General features: G+C 32.5%; 1 protein-coding gene across 1 annotated transcript in view; it reads left to right on the top strand.

The window, feature by feature from the left end:
* LOC148281035 (uncharacterized) overlaps nucleotides 1-15793 on the top strand; it is a 585537-nt gene that overhangs the window by 525191 nt on the left and 44553 nt on the right. The gene's annotated exons all lie outside the window — the stretch shown is intronic.

Below are 15793 nucleotides of genomic sequence, written 5' to 3' on the forward strand. Positions count from 1 at the left end.
GAATTCGGTGCTTTATGCACCATCGAGTGCTGATAAATGATAATGAACTTTCAATTCAGTGTTATTTTTTTCTTTGTATTATAAATATAATATATAACAATTTTTTTTTAGTGAATATGTTTTATTTTAGATTTTCACAACCGACTTCTCTATGTTCACATCAAAACTAATGAACTTTGCAATACGCATTATGTGCTTAACTGCTTTTACAACACGTACGCAAGTTATGCGCGTAACCTGGATGTATTATCTAATTAGCCAATCAGAAACTGTCAAGCTTGTACACGTCAGTAATGACAAGTTGGTATTCATGATTCAAATTACAGCTCTGCCAAAATACGTAGGGTGGGTGCTTTAGTTATTGGACATGCTACGGACATAAACATTCTAACTCTAATAGGGTATTTTCACAAGTAGGATATAACGTTAAAAACATAAAATATATCTAGAGCTATATTTTACAATTCTAATGATATAACTATCAATACATTGAAAACTAGTTTTCATTAATACTTTTCGGGTTTAAAAATGTTTACATACAAAACGGCTCTCAGTTGGCATCACGTCATGCGTTACGACCGCCGAATAAGCTTTTAATAAACATTGCGTTTAATTTATCGGGTCAAAACGTCATACGTGCCGTTTGTCCCACAGGGTGCATAACGTCTCGTTTTCAGATAATTAAAAACATTCTTATTTTAAACCATTCTAGAAAATTGATCCGACGTCTCACGAAAAAAATATTAATACTATACCATAATAAGTTTTTGCTTATTTAAAAATAAAAAAAACGTGAAAAGACCCTATTCTCAAAAACAAAAAAAAATGCGTTTATTTTAAGAAAAAACACACAAAAAAGTATATTTTTTTATATTTAATTGATACAACACTTTGGTCTTGAGTTTTTTTAAAGCACTACTAGTTTCAAAAAGCTCAGATCCTTCGATGTACAGGTGTTATTTTAAACTTTAGTATATATAAAACCAAGTTATAGATTAATGATGTATTAAATCAAGTTATTCCGCAAAGTTAATGCCGATTTAAGAAATAATATGTAGATTTTATATAGGAGATAAATTCTTACGTTTGCTTATTTTTTACTGATTAAATTGAGAGTTTACAATTACTATAGTATGTCCAATTACTATAGCATGTCCAATTACTAAAGTACCTACCCTTTTAAATACGAACTTAGTGTGGGAGACACAAATTGTGGCGTAGATCATAAGTTGTGGTGAAGATCACAAGAAGAGGAACTTCAGCCCTACGGGAAATTGTATACGAAAAATGTTTTCTTGTTTTGCAAAGTTTCTTGAAAATGTACGGAAAAAATAATAAAAAATATTTCAATAAAAACGCACAATTTCGAATGACGTTACTGGTTCATGTGAATCAACCTATGATCTGAGAGCTATGGAAGATGGATCTGGGTGTTCCGGTCTGCTTATTGCTTCTGGACCAATAAGAAGAACTGAATGAGAATAAGCGGAAATGAACCTCTGACGTTACACGCGGAGTCTTTTCAGAAATACAAAACCTTAAAAAATCGTGGCGATATATATAAACAAAAAATATAACAATTTAACATAGTGTAATAGTCGATAACCAATTATTTTTTTTACTGGCTACTGGCTCAGTAAGTAGGTATGTAAACGTGCACTAGTATACACTACGCGTAGATGTTTTTAGTCCTGGGGCCTTATGCTGGACAGCTGGACTCGTTCGTCTTTAGAATCGTATGCGACTTCCGCAATTCGACGAGTGACAGCATTCTTAAACCACCCGTACAAATGCAGTCGATTGAAAACCAATCGACTTTATCTCGAGTGCCACAAGGCACTCGACATTGACAATCGAATGTCACATTGTCACTTCAGCTGTCTAACTTTCTTCTTGTAAACGCTCGATATTCATGTTTGAATGACGAGTGGGTATATTTGTTGTATTTTAATTTAAAATTTACAACACTGATCAATGTTGTGATGATGTCGTTTCAACTAATGTTTAACAAATATAACTGTACTTATTTTCAATTCATTATTAAATAAATTTACTAAAAACATGATTTCAAAATTATTTTGTCGCTCGTCAATGTCAAAATACGTATTAAAAATATATTTTATACAATATGTTTTTAAAATCCATTAAATGAATATGAAATATTTTTATACATGAATATGAATTATTCCTTTACTTCACAAAACTCAACAATGTGAATGTCTAAACATGGGCAGAATGGTAAATGTTACACAGTGTGTAAAATGGCCACTTAAGCTAACCAATGACAGGTCATAAGCCTAAATGCCCAGACTTCCATAATCCCTTATCAACAATGTTTTTCCTCTCTGTTAAATAAATTTAAATATGTAATATTTTAAATAACATGTAGATACATGTTATTTCAAAGGCAAATAATAATTATACATGTTGCAATGTCTCGGTAAAACATTTTCTTTTATTTTTTTCATAATATGCCATACACAAAACATTAAACGGGAAAAGTCGGATAAGAAACAATTAAAAAATCGTGTGGCAGGAGAGCCATAGATATATACGGATTTATTAATGCTGCCACTTTCTCATTCGTCTTTGTAATTGAATTGTCGGAGGGTTTTCAAAAATGTCATTATGACAAAGCAATCGAGATGCCCAATCGATTATTGTCGAGTGGGTAACAAAATGCCACATCTTTCCATTCTAAGGCTCGTGTGCTACAGGTTAAAATGTGGTGTAGGGAGTCGATCCAAATTCTACACCCCACATCTCAAGCTTGGCCCCACTTTGTTTTATTAAGGGTTGGACGATACTTTCAAGTTGCGAACATCTCGGATCTTGGTTGTAGGTATCGAGCTGCAAAGGTGGAAAAAAGAAGAAGTAAAATAAATAAACCAATTTTTTTTTAACCACTATTTTTTTTTCTTCCACCCACCGGTTTCAAAACAAACAAGCTTCTTCGTCAAGGTTTACGTAACCAATGAATTGATTCATATTTTATTTTTATCGTGTTTACTAAATACTACACGTGGACCCAATAAATCAAGTCGTGTTTTCCTTACACTGTACCTTAACAATATAAATATTGATATCAAATTACCACCCGTGTAAGGAAAAAACTATGGTTCTTTTATATTTATTTCCATTTTGATTTCGTCATGCCTTAGCTTTTTAATCATGCTTAAAAATCATAAATCAACTTATTTCCGAAGCGTTTACCCCATCTACCTAGTAATCTTTATGTCAATACAATCTTGGCCTTCCAGGAAGAAAGCCTTTGAAGAAGCTGCGTCAACTGACAGGAATCGATTTCTAATTTGAATAGAACCTTACGAAAAGAAAACACATACAATATAACGTCATACTTCGGTACTTAAACATTACTCAGGTGGATAGACTTCTTACAGATTGCTACACAGGAAGATTGATGTAAAGTAAAGTCGTTGCTTTTCTTGAATACAAATTTTTACAATATTTCAAACCAAGTTGAATAACTTGACGCCGACGGTGACGTCCAGCTTTTTGCTATTAGCCAACGCAATATATAAAACGTAAATCAAAATCTACGGATAGTATTTCAAAAAAACTGTTACAAAACTGGCTGCGGATAGTAAAATTATGAAAATGATGGCTTTATTTGCGGTTGCAGAAACTACACATTCCAAACACGTTTTACGATTTCGTCTTATCTTAAAAGGGGTTAAACATTGAGCATAAAATTTCTACGTGGTTCTCTGGAATAAAACTATGTGACTGTTGCATTTCAAAGATTTCAATCATTAAAATTTACAAAGAAGTTAAAACATTACGATTGTGACTCATAAAAGTATGATTAAAACCATTGCATTAATCCTCGACTAACCAGTTTAATGGCAAGGGTCTTAAAAATTATATTGTATCAAGGATTAATAAATTATTCGTTGTGTATAAACGTTTTCATCGGTTGTTGATGTGCTGGGGCGTCCGGGCCGTTCGTTATCTTCAACGTCTTTACGGCTATCTTAGACACGCTTATACCACCCATAAAATCTTTTTTTACTCATAGCCGACTCGCCATAGGTCTTTGTTGACATTTCACAAACTTTGAAACTCTTTATTTAATTTTATACACAATTTTTTTTATAAATTCTTTCATCCATTTTTTTTAACAAACAGAAATTGCCGAGCTCATAAAATCACCAAGGCTGCCACAGACAAAGTAAACAATGAATACAGCTGAAAATTTTAACATACTTCAATTCGACTTTCGGACTCTCCAAACCCGAGAAATTAAAAAAATCCCGTTATTTTCTGAACACACCTCGTACATACATCAATCGTGTCATAAAATTATTCTTCTTCTTTATGTGTCATGTCAGGTCCCCCTGACGTCGACTATTACTTGAAAGTATGCGTCCTTGTCATGAGCAGCTCTTCGACTGTTCTTTTCCCCGACGAGTTAGAAGATTCGCCTTCTGCCTACACCTCGCAACTATATTATATTATACTTTTTATAATTCAGTACAGGAGTTCACACTTCTCTCCTCGAAGCACATCACCCAGGTAGGACGACACCTTCTGAACTTTGATATCAGTCAGCCGCTTTTTTGCGTTGCTGACCATTTGGTCCATAGAATGCGCGGATTCTACGATGCATCCACATTTCGAATGCCTATAAACGATTTATAGTACTAGTAAAATTATTTGAAGGTTTTTTATGAGTTTTTATTCCTAGATAAATGCTCTCAGACTTCTGGCCTCTTTAAAGTCTTATCTTTTTTTTACCTCCCCTACAATATCAACATTCCAAAGTTGTGTCAAACTTTGGGAAAATAAGAATTAAAACGTTTTACTGTAGTTCGAAACTATATGGGTGGAATTAATAACTACAGGCCTGTGTGCAAATTACATTTGGAACCCTGATCACGTTTGGAGATGGTAGCTACTAACATGTCATAAAAAATCTGGAAAAAGGCAATTGAGTGGAGATTAGTGCACATCCTGGATGGTTCGAGCCAACCATCATCCGCCATCTCAGAGGTCATTCGTTGAAACTAAACACTATCTCCTTCTCATCCAACCCCTATAACCCGAATAACTTCCTGACAAACTGAGTTGTGAAAAAACGGAATGGCCTTCTCGAGACTGTGATTGGTGCTAATTCAGTTAATGTGTTCAAAAACCGCTTAAATGCACACATTAATTAAAAATGTTTAATAACCATGTACACTTGATATACACACATTAGCTTAATAGTTGCTAGTGTATTTTTATTAATAATAATAATAATAGAACAAAACGTATTTCTTGCACAAATAAATATTTTAAAAAACACTGTCTCGTTCGTTAAACTGATTTTATTTAGTATTTTATCTTTCTGGATTGATTTCAAACTAAACCCTTGTAACAAAAGGCCAATCCACCGGCTTTCCTTTAAATCTATATTATGGGAGAGCTTTTAAGCTCAGAGGCGATTTCCTTATGTCAATATCGCTCCCAAAGCTCTTGTTTCTCAATTGATGGATTACGCCATTGGGTAGCGGTATGATGAAAGGTTAAACAAGCCTTTCGAATGAACACTCTCTAATTGAGAAGGCACTTGAAATCGTTTTGAAACAGATGAATGTTAAAGATAAAACCAATGTCAATTTTAACTGCAAATTACGATCGAAATTCATCGGGAACGTACTTTGAGATTATTTTCCCAAAGAATCATTTCAAAATCACATTTATTGTAAAAAAAAAATTATTAAAACCATTGCCATGTTTTTATTCTAGTTTTATTACTAATTTACAATTCTTGGTGGAATTTCAATATGATTGGGATTCTAGGCATTTAAAAAGTCTTGCCATTACACAGTTAATAGGTTATTTTATACATATCGCACCTTTAGGGCAAAAACGACTTAAAATATTTTTTTGGGCATTGCAAAAGAAGAATGTAAATTGTGACACCTTCGTATTTTTTTGTCGATTGATAAGAATTCTTAGAAGTAAGCACCAAATTTTGAGTTAAAAAATATACCGAAGGCTTACAGCTATAATTTTATGTAAAAAAAGCGTAATTAAAATAAATTATTTTAAGTTTAAACACGACATTTACTTAATGAGTCCTTATTATATTGAAAAAAAAAACAAACAAAACCGCTTTGATAAATGAGGTTATGACATAATTTTTATTAGGTCAGATCGGGTCACCAAACGCATGTTTTTATTTATTCACAAAATGACATAAACGAAAATCAACCACTAAGATTATCGATAATTTGAGTAATAAAATCACATAAACTTATATAAGTCACTAAGATTATCGGTAAGTCGGAATAAAACAATCACAAAGCTAAATTGGTTGTTTTAATGTTTAAAATAATAAAGTCAACTTGCCATTTGTATTGGAAAAAAGTCGACTCAACCGGCTTTCGGTCACTATATATTCGTCTGCGTTGCGTCCTTTACACAGCAATGAAAACACAACACTAATTACATCGCTTCCGTACTGAAACGTAATCTAAATGTCTAAGTTAGAGTAAAAAGGAAACCGACAAAACGAATTCGTCATATTCCCACTCGAATGTTGCGTTTTTTTAAATGCAAAAAGATATAATGTTCATTGAAGTCATTTTATGATTTAAACTCATTTTATGCTTTTTTTAGTTAAGTCGTTTTCGTTTTTAAGATGTGATGTATACATTTTAGGGGCTACATATAAATGCCTAAACTTTCACCGAAAATATTTTGGGCACTGTAATATGAAAACAGCTTTAAGACGTATAAATTTAGGCAAAATATATTGATTTTTCCTTACTTATTTATGTTTCTGTTGTTGACAGTTTATTTGAGAAATTTTGTTTTTATATACACGCACTGGCTTCTCTGTTTAAATCAAGATATGCAGATGAGCTAAGTGGTAAAATAATTATGTAAATTTTAGTAAATACTTGTATGTATTCGCGTCGTGATCGTCTCTTCGTCAGGATATTATAAACACGTTTATGCAAATCTACAATACCTACTCTTTCACCAAAGTAGTTTCGCGAACATATAAATCCGGTGAGCTAATAAGACACGTGTTATTTGACGCCAACATCAACGTGTACTGATTACATATTTTTTTAAATACATTTTAAATTCAAATTTGTCTCTTCTTTCCCGCCCCTTTTAAAAATATACGCAACCTGTGTAGTTGCGTACATTAACACGTGCAACTAATGTGTTGAAGATGTATGTGGATTTTGCACGTTAGCATAATTAGTGTTCTGATGAAGAGACGGGTTCGTTTCGAAACCAGTAGACATTGAAAAGTCCGTAAGTGGCTACATACAAATATTTATTTTCATTTGTCGAATCGTTTGCCGACAAAGTAATTACTTAAATTTTTTAATTAAAAATAATAATAATGAGGCATATTTATTTTTAAAACCCGTTCTTTATACATAATGCTTGCAGTCTGTTAATGCTGGTTCCTCTCGCAATATTTTATAACAAATTTAATTAAATATAGACTGCATAACGGAGTGGCTTCTCATACTCTATAAAGTTTATTCATTTGTATGTATTATACCAGTGGGTGGAGTTAAATGCACTGGGAAATACAGCCAGGGGAAGTTTTAGCTTTTTATATATTTATTTTAGACTTTGACAAAGCGTCCTTAATATTATTTATCCCACGGGTGTCGTGAATGCAAATAAGAGGAAAATCCGCAAAATTCCATCTCTCCATGCGTGAACGTGACATTTATACAATGTGATAAAAATTGAAATTCTTGATTTCGCTCCGGTTTTATTAAAAATTCTTGCGATTTATGGAAATGATATTTTCATCAAAATATTTTTTTCTTTGTAGTATTATGAAACGTTAAGTTCTAACACACCAGGGCCTCAATTATGAACGCTATCTTCATCTGTATATATATATCGAGACGGTATACTTAACTCCTGTACTATCTTTACTTTACCTCGGTATGTTCTACTTGCCATATCGACATCATATGATCAAAACAAACCAATGAATGACCGCAAAAATTAGTCCGCGTTCCTTACTTCATTAACATTTGAAATAGTTCTCATTTATATGTTAAATATTCTTCTGTGATAGAAAGTGCCAACTTCAAAGTGATTATAAACTTCAATAAATCCTAATTCAAGCAAAAAAAATCTCGCTTGAATATGATTTTTATATGACTTTTAACCATTGCCGAAACGATATGCTTAACGATCATCTGCATTTATCTACTTAGATAGTACTGAGCGATTACAAGGCCGACTCTTTATACGCTCTCCCAGAAAGATAGTAAAACAGATAGAAAAAATGTAATAACTAAATTTATTTTTTACTGTGGCAACTTTTTAACGCCTAGATACTCTCATATGTCAATAGGACAGAACCTAGCGTCATAATTTATTGCATCTAGGCGTTCGTTTTTTTAACTGACAGTTATGTTGGAATTTAATTTGACTTCGAAATTGACTTATTTCTCTTTCATATTGCCAACAAAAGTTGCCAATCTTAAAACGATTAAAAATTCAACTAAATCATAATTAAAGGAAAAATTGGTTGGGGGAACAAAACTTTTGACACTTTTAATGCGAAGATAAACGTATCAAGGAGTTCTAGACCCGTCGGTATAAAACCAATGTACTTACATCAAAACTTGATCGTGAGGGGATCGGTAGTATATCTTTGTAGTCAGTCGGGAGAATTTATTTTCAACTATGACGTCATACTGAAGCTTTGTCATTTTAGAGCGTAGATATGTGTACCGTGACGTACGCTTCCCCTTGTTTCATATCGATGTACATACCAAAAATTTGAGGGGGGGTGGGGGGGGTCGGTAGTATATCTTTGTAATCGTTAGAGAGGATTTATCTTCAACCATACTGTCAAGTTGAAGGTATGACGTCTTTATCTTCCCATCATAATCGAGGCCTATAGCTACATATTTTCATTTTTTTTATTATTTTCTAATGATGAAGTTTACTGCATTTATTTATTTATTTAATTACGCTGTGATTGTTGAAACCATGCAGTGCCTTATGCACCATAAGGTGCGAAAAGGGAATAATGATGATGAATATCATTAGAATCGTAAAAATCCACTACAAATATTTACTATTTTTTATTGACCAAGCCTGGATTCAACCCTCTAGGTATGTAGTTGTTAAGACCAATAAATAATATTACAACATAGATGAATATTTTAGAAAATGAAATATGGTACTCGAGGCATTTGCCGGGCTTATGACCTGCACTGCATGCCTTGCATGACATGCCTTGCATGACACTGCATGCCTTGATGCCCAAAATCTGCTGACTGTCAAACCGAGTCATCGAAAGGGTCGAGAGTATTAAATACCTGCGAGTATATGTTTCAGAAAATGATAACTTTCAAATCTTTTTGACTGGGAGTGCGGCTAGGAATAGTAGGCGCCACATTCAACAACCAAATGCCGCCTTTATAATGCCTGCGTAACACCTACTTTCCTCTACGGATGCGAATCGTAGCACCTCACTAGGACCCAAAACAGCAAAATTCTGAGTTTTGGAGTTATGAGAATAGGTGTCTCAGAAAAATCTGCGGTGTGCGGTGGTTTGACTTTGTGCGGAACGAAGTAATAAGAGAAAAGACGCAGCAAACTCCGGTGACAACTGTCATCAAGCGAAGGCGATACGGTTGGCTTGACCATATGCTGCGGATGCCTCCAAACAGCTTTAACCATGCTTGCCTACTTTACAAGGCATCTGGATCTCGACGCCCTGGACGTCCACTGCCCATTTCATGTCAGAACTAAGGGACGCAAACCTGACTTAACAGGAGGTGGCAGCCAACAAATATGCCTGGAGGATCTTTGTGGACACCATACGCTCCAACTAAGGAGCGGACATGGAATCATGGTGCCCTGTCATTTCAACATTCTGCCTTCATTGAACATGCGTATTTGTTCAATTCTTCCATTTGTTGATTTTTGTGAAGTCAAAGAGCTTGAACCTTTATGAATGCTGGTGAAATTCTTATGACTGAATTATTTCCATATTTTTAAATTTTTATTTTTCTCCTTGTACTGTATTTGTAGACAATGACTGGATTTAACCCCCTAGGATTTGTTAAGATGATTTTTCACAACAGAGTTTTTTGAGAATTTGTCAACAAAAATTAGGACTGACTCAAAAAATTGTTTTTAAAATCAAAAGATAGAAGAATTGAAAGAATCCGGAAGTTCAAACATGGACATAATGATGAATGTTAAACAGTGTTTAAAGTGGTTACTTACATCTGCCAATGAGAGCTCATAAGCTTTATGAATACCTTAACATCCATATTTCCTTTTATAAAATGGTCTCCATTTATGTTGTCATGTGTTAATTTATTTTTAATATTATTCCCGATTTGTGAAAATACAGTTTTATGCTAATTGACATAAGCTTAGTTATTAGAAGTTTGATCCAATAATCGATTAATCACATCCATAGATTTACTTGTTTAACTCTTCAAACTTGAACAATCATTTTCATTTTCCGAAAGACCCCAAGTAACCGGATACCTACTGAACTATAATAAAACGTTTTCATGTAAGAGTCTTTGAGGATTTATTCGGAGCCGAGAGAGTTTCCTTCTGTGAAATTGCATAAAGATGATAGGCAATTTATATGTTTACCTTCGATCGCGATACAAGCTTTATGCATCAAGTTTTGTTCATAGCTTTTGGTGATATCGCAGAATTTTACTGGTTTTTCGTACATGTAAGGCCGTTTACACTTAGACAATACAATATTGTTTTGTCTCAGGGCTTGACCAATGTTCACGTGTAAACAGCAATTTATAGGACGAGAAATTTAACGTAGTTATGCAGAAAGCAGCTAGTCCACAATTTCGAAGAAATGAGATATTGATGTTATCATATGCAGTAAGGTCAATTCTATGTTCTGCTAAATACAGCCAGGCCGCTTTCATACAAAAAGCTGTAATAACCACGTTCTGAAAATAGTAGTGATCACAAAAACGCCATTTCTCAATTTGCAGAAAACACATACAGAATTCTTTTAAGGTATAGATGTTGATGGAAAGATTTATGCCTCCAGAAATTTAGTTCTCTTAAATTAATTTACGTGGATAAATGCACTAATATTTTAATTTTATAAATTCATTGATATAAAAATACCTGTAGAAAAAAAAACGCAGTTTAATACAGAATGTCAGCTCATATACTCAAAGTTTGAATGATCTATCATTCAATGTAAGATCTGGCTGTTTTCAAAATCACAAAAACTCCTCTTATATATGCATAAATTATTTCATTATTATTGCAACAAATGAATTAAGTGTTTATTCACAATTAAGTACCATAATACAAATATTTTAAATATGTTCAATACGTAATGACGCAACATACATTAGAGTTTTACTAGGCTGTCTGTTTAAAAATCATTTTAACTGGTCAAATACACAATTTAATTTAAAAAAACGAATGTTTGCATTATTTATCATTTGCCAAAGTAAAAACATTCCAACTGTTGTGTAGATTTGATAATTCGCTTTTTTTACAAAAGCGCTTTTATCTCAGTATCACTTTTCTACGGCTGGCTGCCTCTTGTATAACTACGTTCATAGTTCATATTGTCCCGAGACATTTCCACCGAGATAGATGGGCAGGCTATCTCCGCGGAACAATGATTACCCCCACCACTACGTGCGGCCACCAGCGTCCACATTATCCTCGTGTGAACACGAACAGGAACTTGTGACAATAGTGATTTGCTTGACGTGAACGTGTCGCTTCCATGTATTATATAAACGGCCCTTTACTCAAAAACTCTGTTTATGTTTAGAATTTTTAACTCGCGTTTAAAGAAATTCTTTTTGATAAAATAAATCATTAATGTTTTGAGTGTGTCCAAATGTTTGTAGACGGGCTGGATTTCACTCCTCAATAACTTATTAAGTTCTAAATTTATTGCAACAATGGGGAATACATAAATTAGAAGGGAATATGGAAGTCTAGCCATTTACAGGGCTTATTTCTTATTTTAGTTTAAAATTATAAGATTCTTCATGAATATTTTCATTTACTTCTAATTTTCTCAAACTGAACGGTTTGGGTAGGTAGAAAAAAATTGCCTTAAGGCAATATACTCGCTCTTATACGTATATAAATTGTAAATGTATCATCATCATCATCATCAGCCGTCTCTTTTCCAATGGTGAACATAGGCCTCCCCCTTTAGTCTCCATATCTCCCTAGCCTGGGCTAACCGCATACAACCACTTCCTGCAGCTCGTCTTATGTCATCAGACCACCTTGTCTGAGGCCTGCTGACACTTTTTCTACCCGTTCTGGTTCGCCATTCCAGGACTTTCTGGAGTCTGTGGTTCTGGCTATATGACCAGCCCAGCTCCATTTCTAGTTGGCAGCTCTATGGACCACATCGATGACCTTTGTTCTTGCTCTAATCCATGTATTGGTTTTTCTGTCTCTCAACGAAACACCCAACATTCTCCTTTTTATGGCTCTCTGTGTCACTGATAATTTGTGTAAAAATTTTTCGTGAACACAAAAGTTTCACAGCCATATTTCAATACAGGGAGAACACAAGCATCAAAAAGTTTCTTCTTTAAGTAATGTGAATACTTCGGAGATTTTAGGACATATGAGAGCTTACCAAAGGCAGCCCATATAAATTGTATATGTATTTAAGTGTAAAATAACTTGATTATCTGTTTTTAGTGGCCACTTTACATTCACTATTCTGCCTTTATTAAACGTTATTACAATCAAAATCATCACAAAATTAAACAGATGAAAAAGTTGAGAAAATGTAGATGTGTTAACATAGGCAGAATGGTGAATGCTGAATGGTTAAAGTTAAAGCAGTATGAAGCGTAAGAATTATCTGACCTTTATGTAACAAATGATCTAGATATGGCGTATTTTAGGTACTAATAAATACTCGTTTTTGATCAAAAATTATCCTTTATTAGGCACATAAATAATATAACTAGTAAATCTCTAAAAATGTTAGGCTTCATGTAACGTGTTACTAAGGAATTCAAAAACATAGGCACTTTGAAGTTGATGTATACTTCATTAGTGAGAAGTCAGTTAGAGTATAACTCTACAATACGGACTCCTTACTACAACTGTTACCAAAATTCTCTTGAAAGAGTTCAAAAAAGGCAGATTTGCCGTTTATGTTTATAAAATAAAATAAAATAAAATAATGTACTACCCTACGATACGGATGATAAAGACAAAGTGTTATAATATAAGAATACTTTCTCCTTTTTGGTACTTTTTTTACACCTTAGTAGTGAAAAATAGTCGTTACGAATAATTTTTCTCCCTAACTTTTAACACGTTTTCTCTATCGAGATAAAATGATTCGCCTTCACTACTATCATAAACATATAATATTTACAATCGTAAAAATAAAGTTTTTGCACCACTCAGAATGTTTTGTATCTCGTCATAACGGATGTATGTGTTTTTTTCTACGACGTGATTTATTTATTCATCAACAGTTCAAATAACCCTTTACAAAAATGATTCTATATAAATAATCACTACACTTAAAATATCACAATGTAGCACATAATATAAAATACATTATATTTAAGGATGATTTAAGCTAAATTAAATTAAAGTAAAATAAAAAAAAAACAAAAAGTATGCAAAGGAAAAAGCTCAGTAAGATAGAAACATAATATCGGTAAATAAAAAATAATAGGAATTAAGAGAATATCTTGTGTACTAAAATATAAATATTACTAAGGAACGCTGAGAATTGTGTCAAATTAAATAAGCATAAAACAAAAATAAAAAAACAAAATATGGTTTACAGTTACAGTAATCTTTTTTTTTAACCATGTAAATTAGCGGCCTCCGTGGTGTAGTGTTCAAAACTCTTGAATCACGCACGGAAGGTTCCGGGTTCAATTTCCGGTGAGAACACAAAAATTAAAATTTTATTTTTAAATGAAAATGTGGTCTGTTATGTTATTCACCACTATAATTAGGCCTTATGGCCTGTTATAGTGCAAAAATAAACAATGGAAAGTAATAGTAAAAAAATACAAAAATTAAATCAATATTTTACTTTTAAAAAACCGAGTTTTATTTTACTTTTTATCATATTTTTTTTTTGTCTTTATCTAAATATAACTAAAATTACTACCATCACGCCATTTTTCCTTAGAGATAGGCAGAGAGAATAGACCCCAAGACACATCTATCATGATTTATTCATCCCTCCTTAGACAATAACACATATCCTTCATGACTAATATATTTTTTGTGAATGATATTTTATATCAATTAAATCATTTACAATCACTTCGCTACGTCAATGATAAAGTACTTTTAAAAGTGTTGAAGGCTGTTTTATTATTCTAGATAATATTAATATTGTATCTTAATGATGTAAAAATAATACGCTTTTTTGATTCTACGGAAGTAAAATAAATTTTTTTCATTACACTTTACAAACTGAAGTTTTAGAATCAGTAATAACAATTCGTGATTTGGCAGTTACTTTTGACTAACAAATGAACTTCCTTAAACATATTTTAAATGTCAGAGATAAAGGTATGAAAATGTTAGGTTTCGTACTAAGAATGTCCAAAGCCTTCAATAGTAAACACACTATTAAAGCACTTTAAACCGCATTTTTTCATAGTCAAGAGGAGTACTGTACTCAAAAATGGTCTCATAAATTAATACGCCTAGAAAAGCAAACCCTTTCCTTGAAAATCTGTAAAGCAATTGAAGAAAAACTTATTTTTTCCATTCTATAAATGGTTGAGAATATGTTAAGACCTTTCGAGATTTATTCAGATCAGAACCAAAAAATAAACCACTTTGTCAGAGAGCTTTTTCCAATCGGATTCGCTTTAAATCCGTCAAGAGTTCCACTTGTATTTTAATTGTGAATTTAAAGCGTTCTGTTAGTTAGTTTAGCTCCATTTTTATATAATCAATACAATCTGGGCCTTTTTCATTAAACATTTCGGTACCAATATTTATCTTTAACAATGCATTTTATTCTTATTAAGAGCATTAACTAATAAATATTAGTATTTCTGACTTCTTAATATCTACTGGTTTTGAGACGCATCCATGTATATGAGTATTGATGAGGAAAGTGTTCTGACAAAAATAAGAGTACACCTCGAAACCGGTAGACGTCGGTTAGTTGTTTTAAGGTTATATTATCTATTATTAGTTATGTAATAAATTAAGAGACAGAAAATGATTGATGAGGACTTTTCGAATTTTCTTATAACGTACTGTTTATGTTATTCGAATATCAATTAAACAAACGTTTTTTTAACAAGTACACTGGTTTATTTTTGCTTTTATTGAAATGATTTTGTTTTGTAACTGTCAATAAATACAGTGTACAGATAAAAAATTAAAGTGCTCTTTGAAAAAATTGCGTTATCAAAAAAATATTATTGTCATTTTTCCAAACGTTTCGATTTTTACTGACAGAAAATCTTGAATTAACTTTTTAGGAACATTTAATTTCAGTTATTCTGTTAAGGAAATTCTCGAGTTAAATAAACTACGATTTGAAGAATTATGTTTTAATACATTTAACATTTACTTAAAAATATTTCAATAGAACCTGCAAACTTATTAAAAATAATAAAGGTATTTCTTTGTGAAAATATTTCTTTCCTTAAACCGGTAGTTGCGTATGAGAGTATTTTTTTATGTGTATCTTACTGTTGTGATCCAAATTGCATAATTTAGTTTATTTAGGTGGAAGACATTTTAATTGTGTCGCCCTGGGGAAGTACCACCGTCCATGGTGGTCACATGACTT

Source organism: Micrasema longulum, unplaced genomic scaffold (assembly GCF_059751315.1).
Source record: "Micrasema longulum isolate JH-2025_06_02 unplaced genomic scaffold, ASM5975131v1 h1tg000502l, whole genome shotgun sequence".
In the NCBI taxonomy this organism is placed as follows: Eukaryota; Metazoa; Arthropoda; class Insecta; order Trichoptera; family Brachycentridae; genus Micrasema; species Micrasema longulum.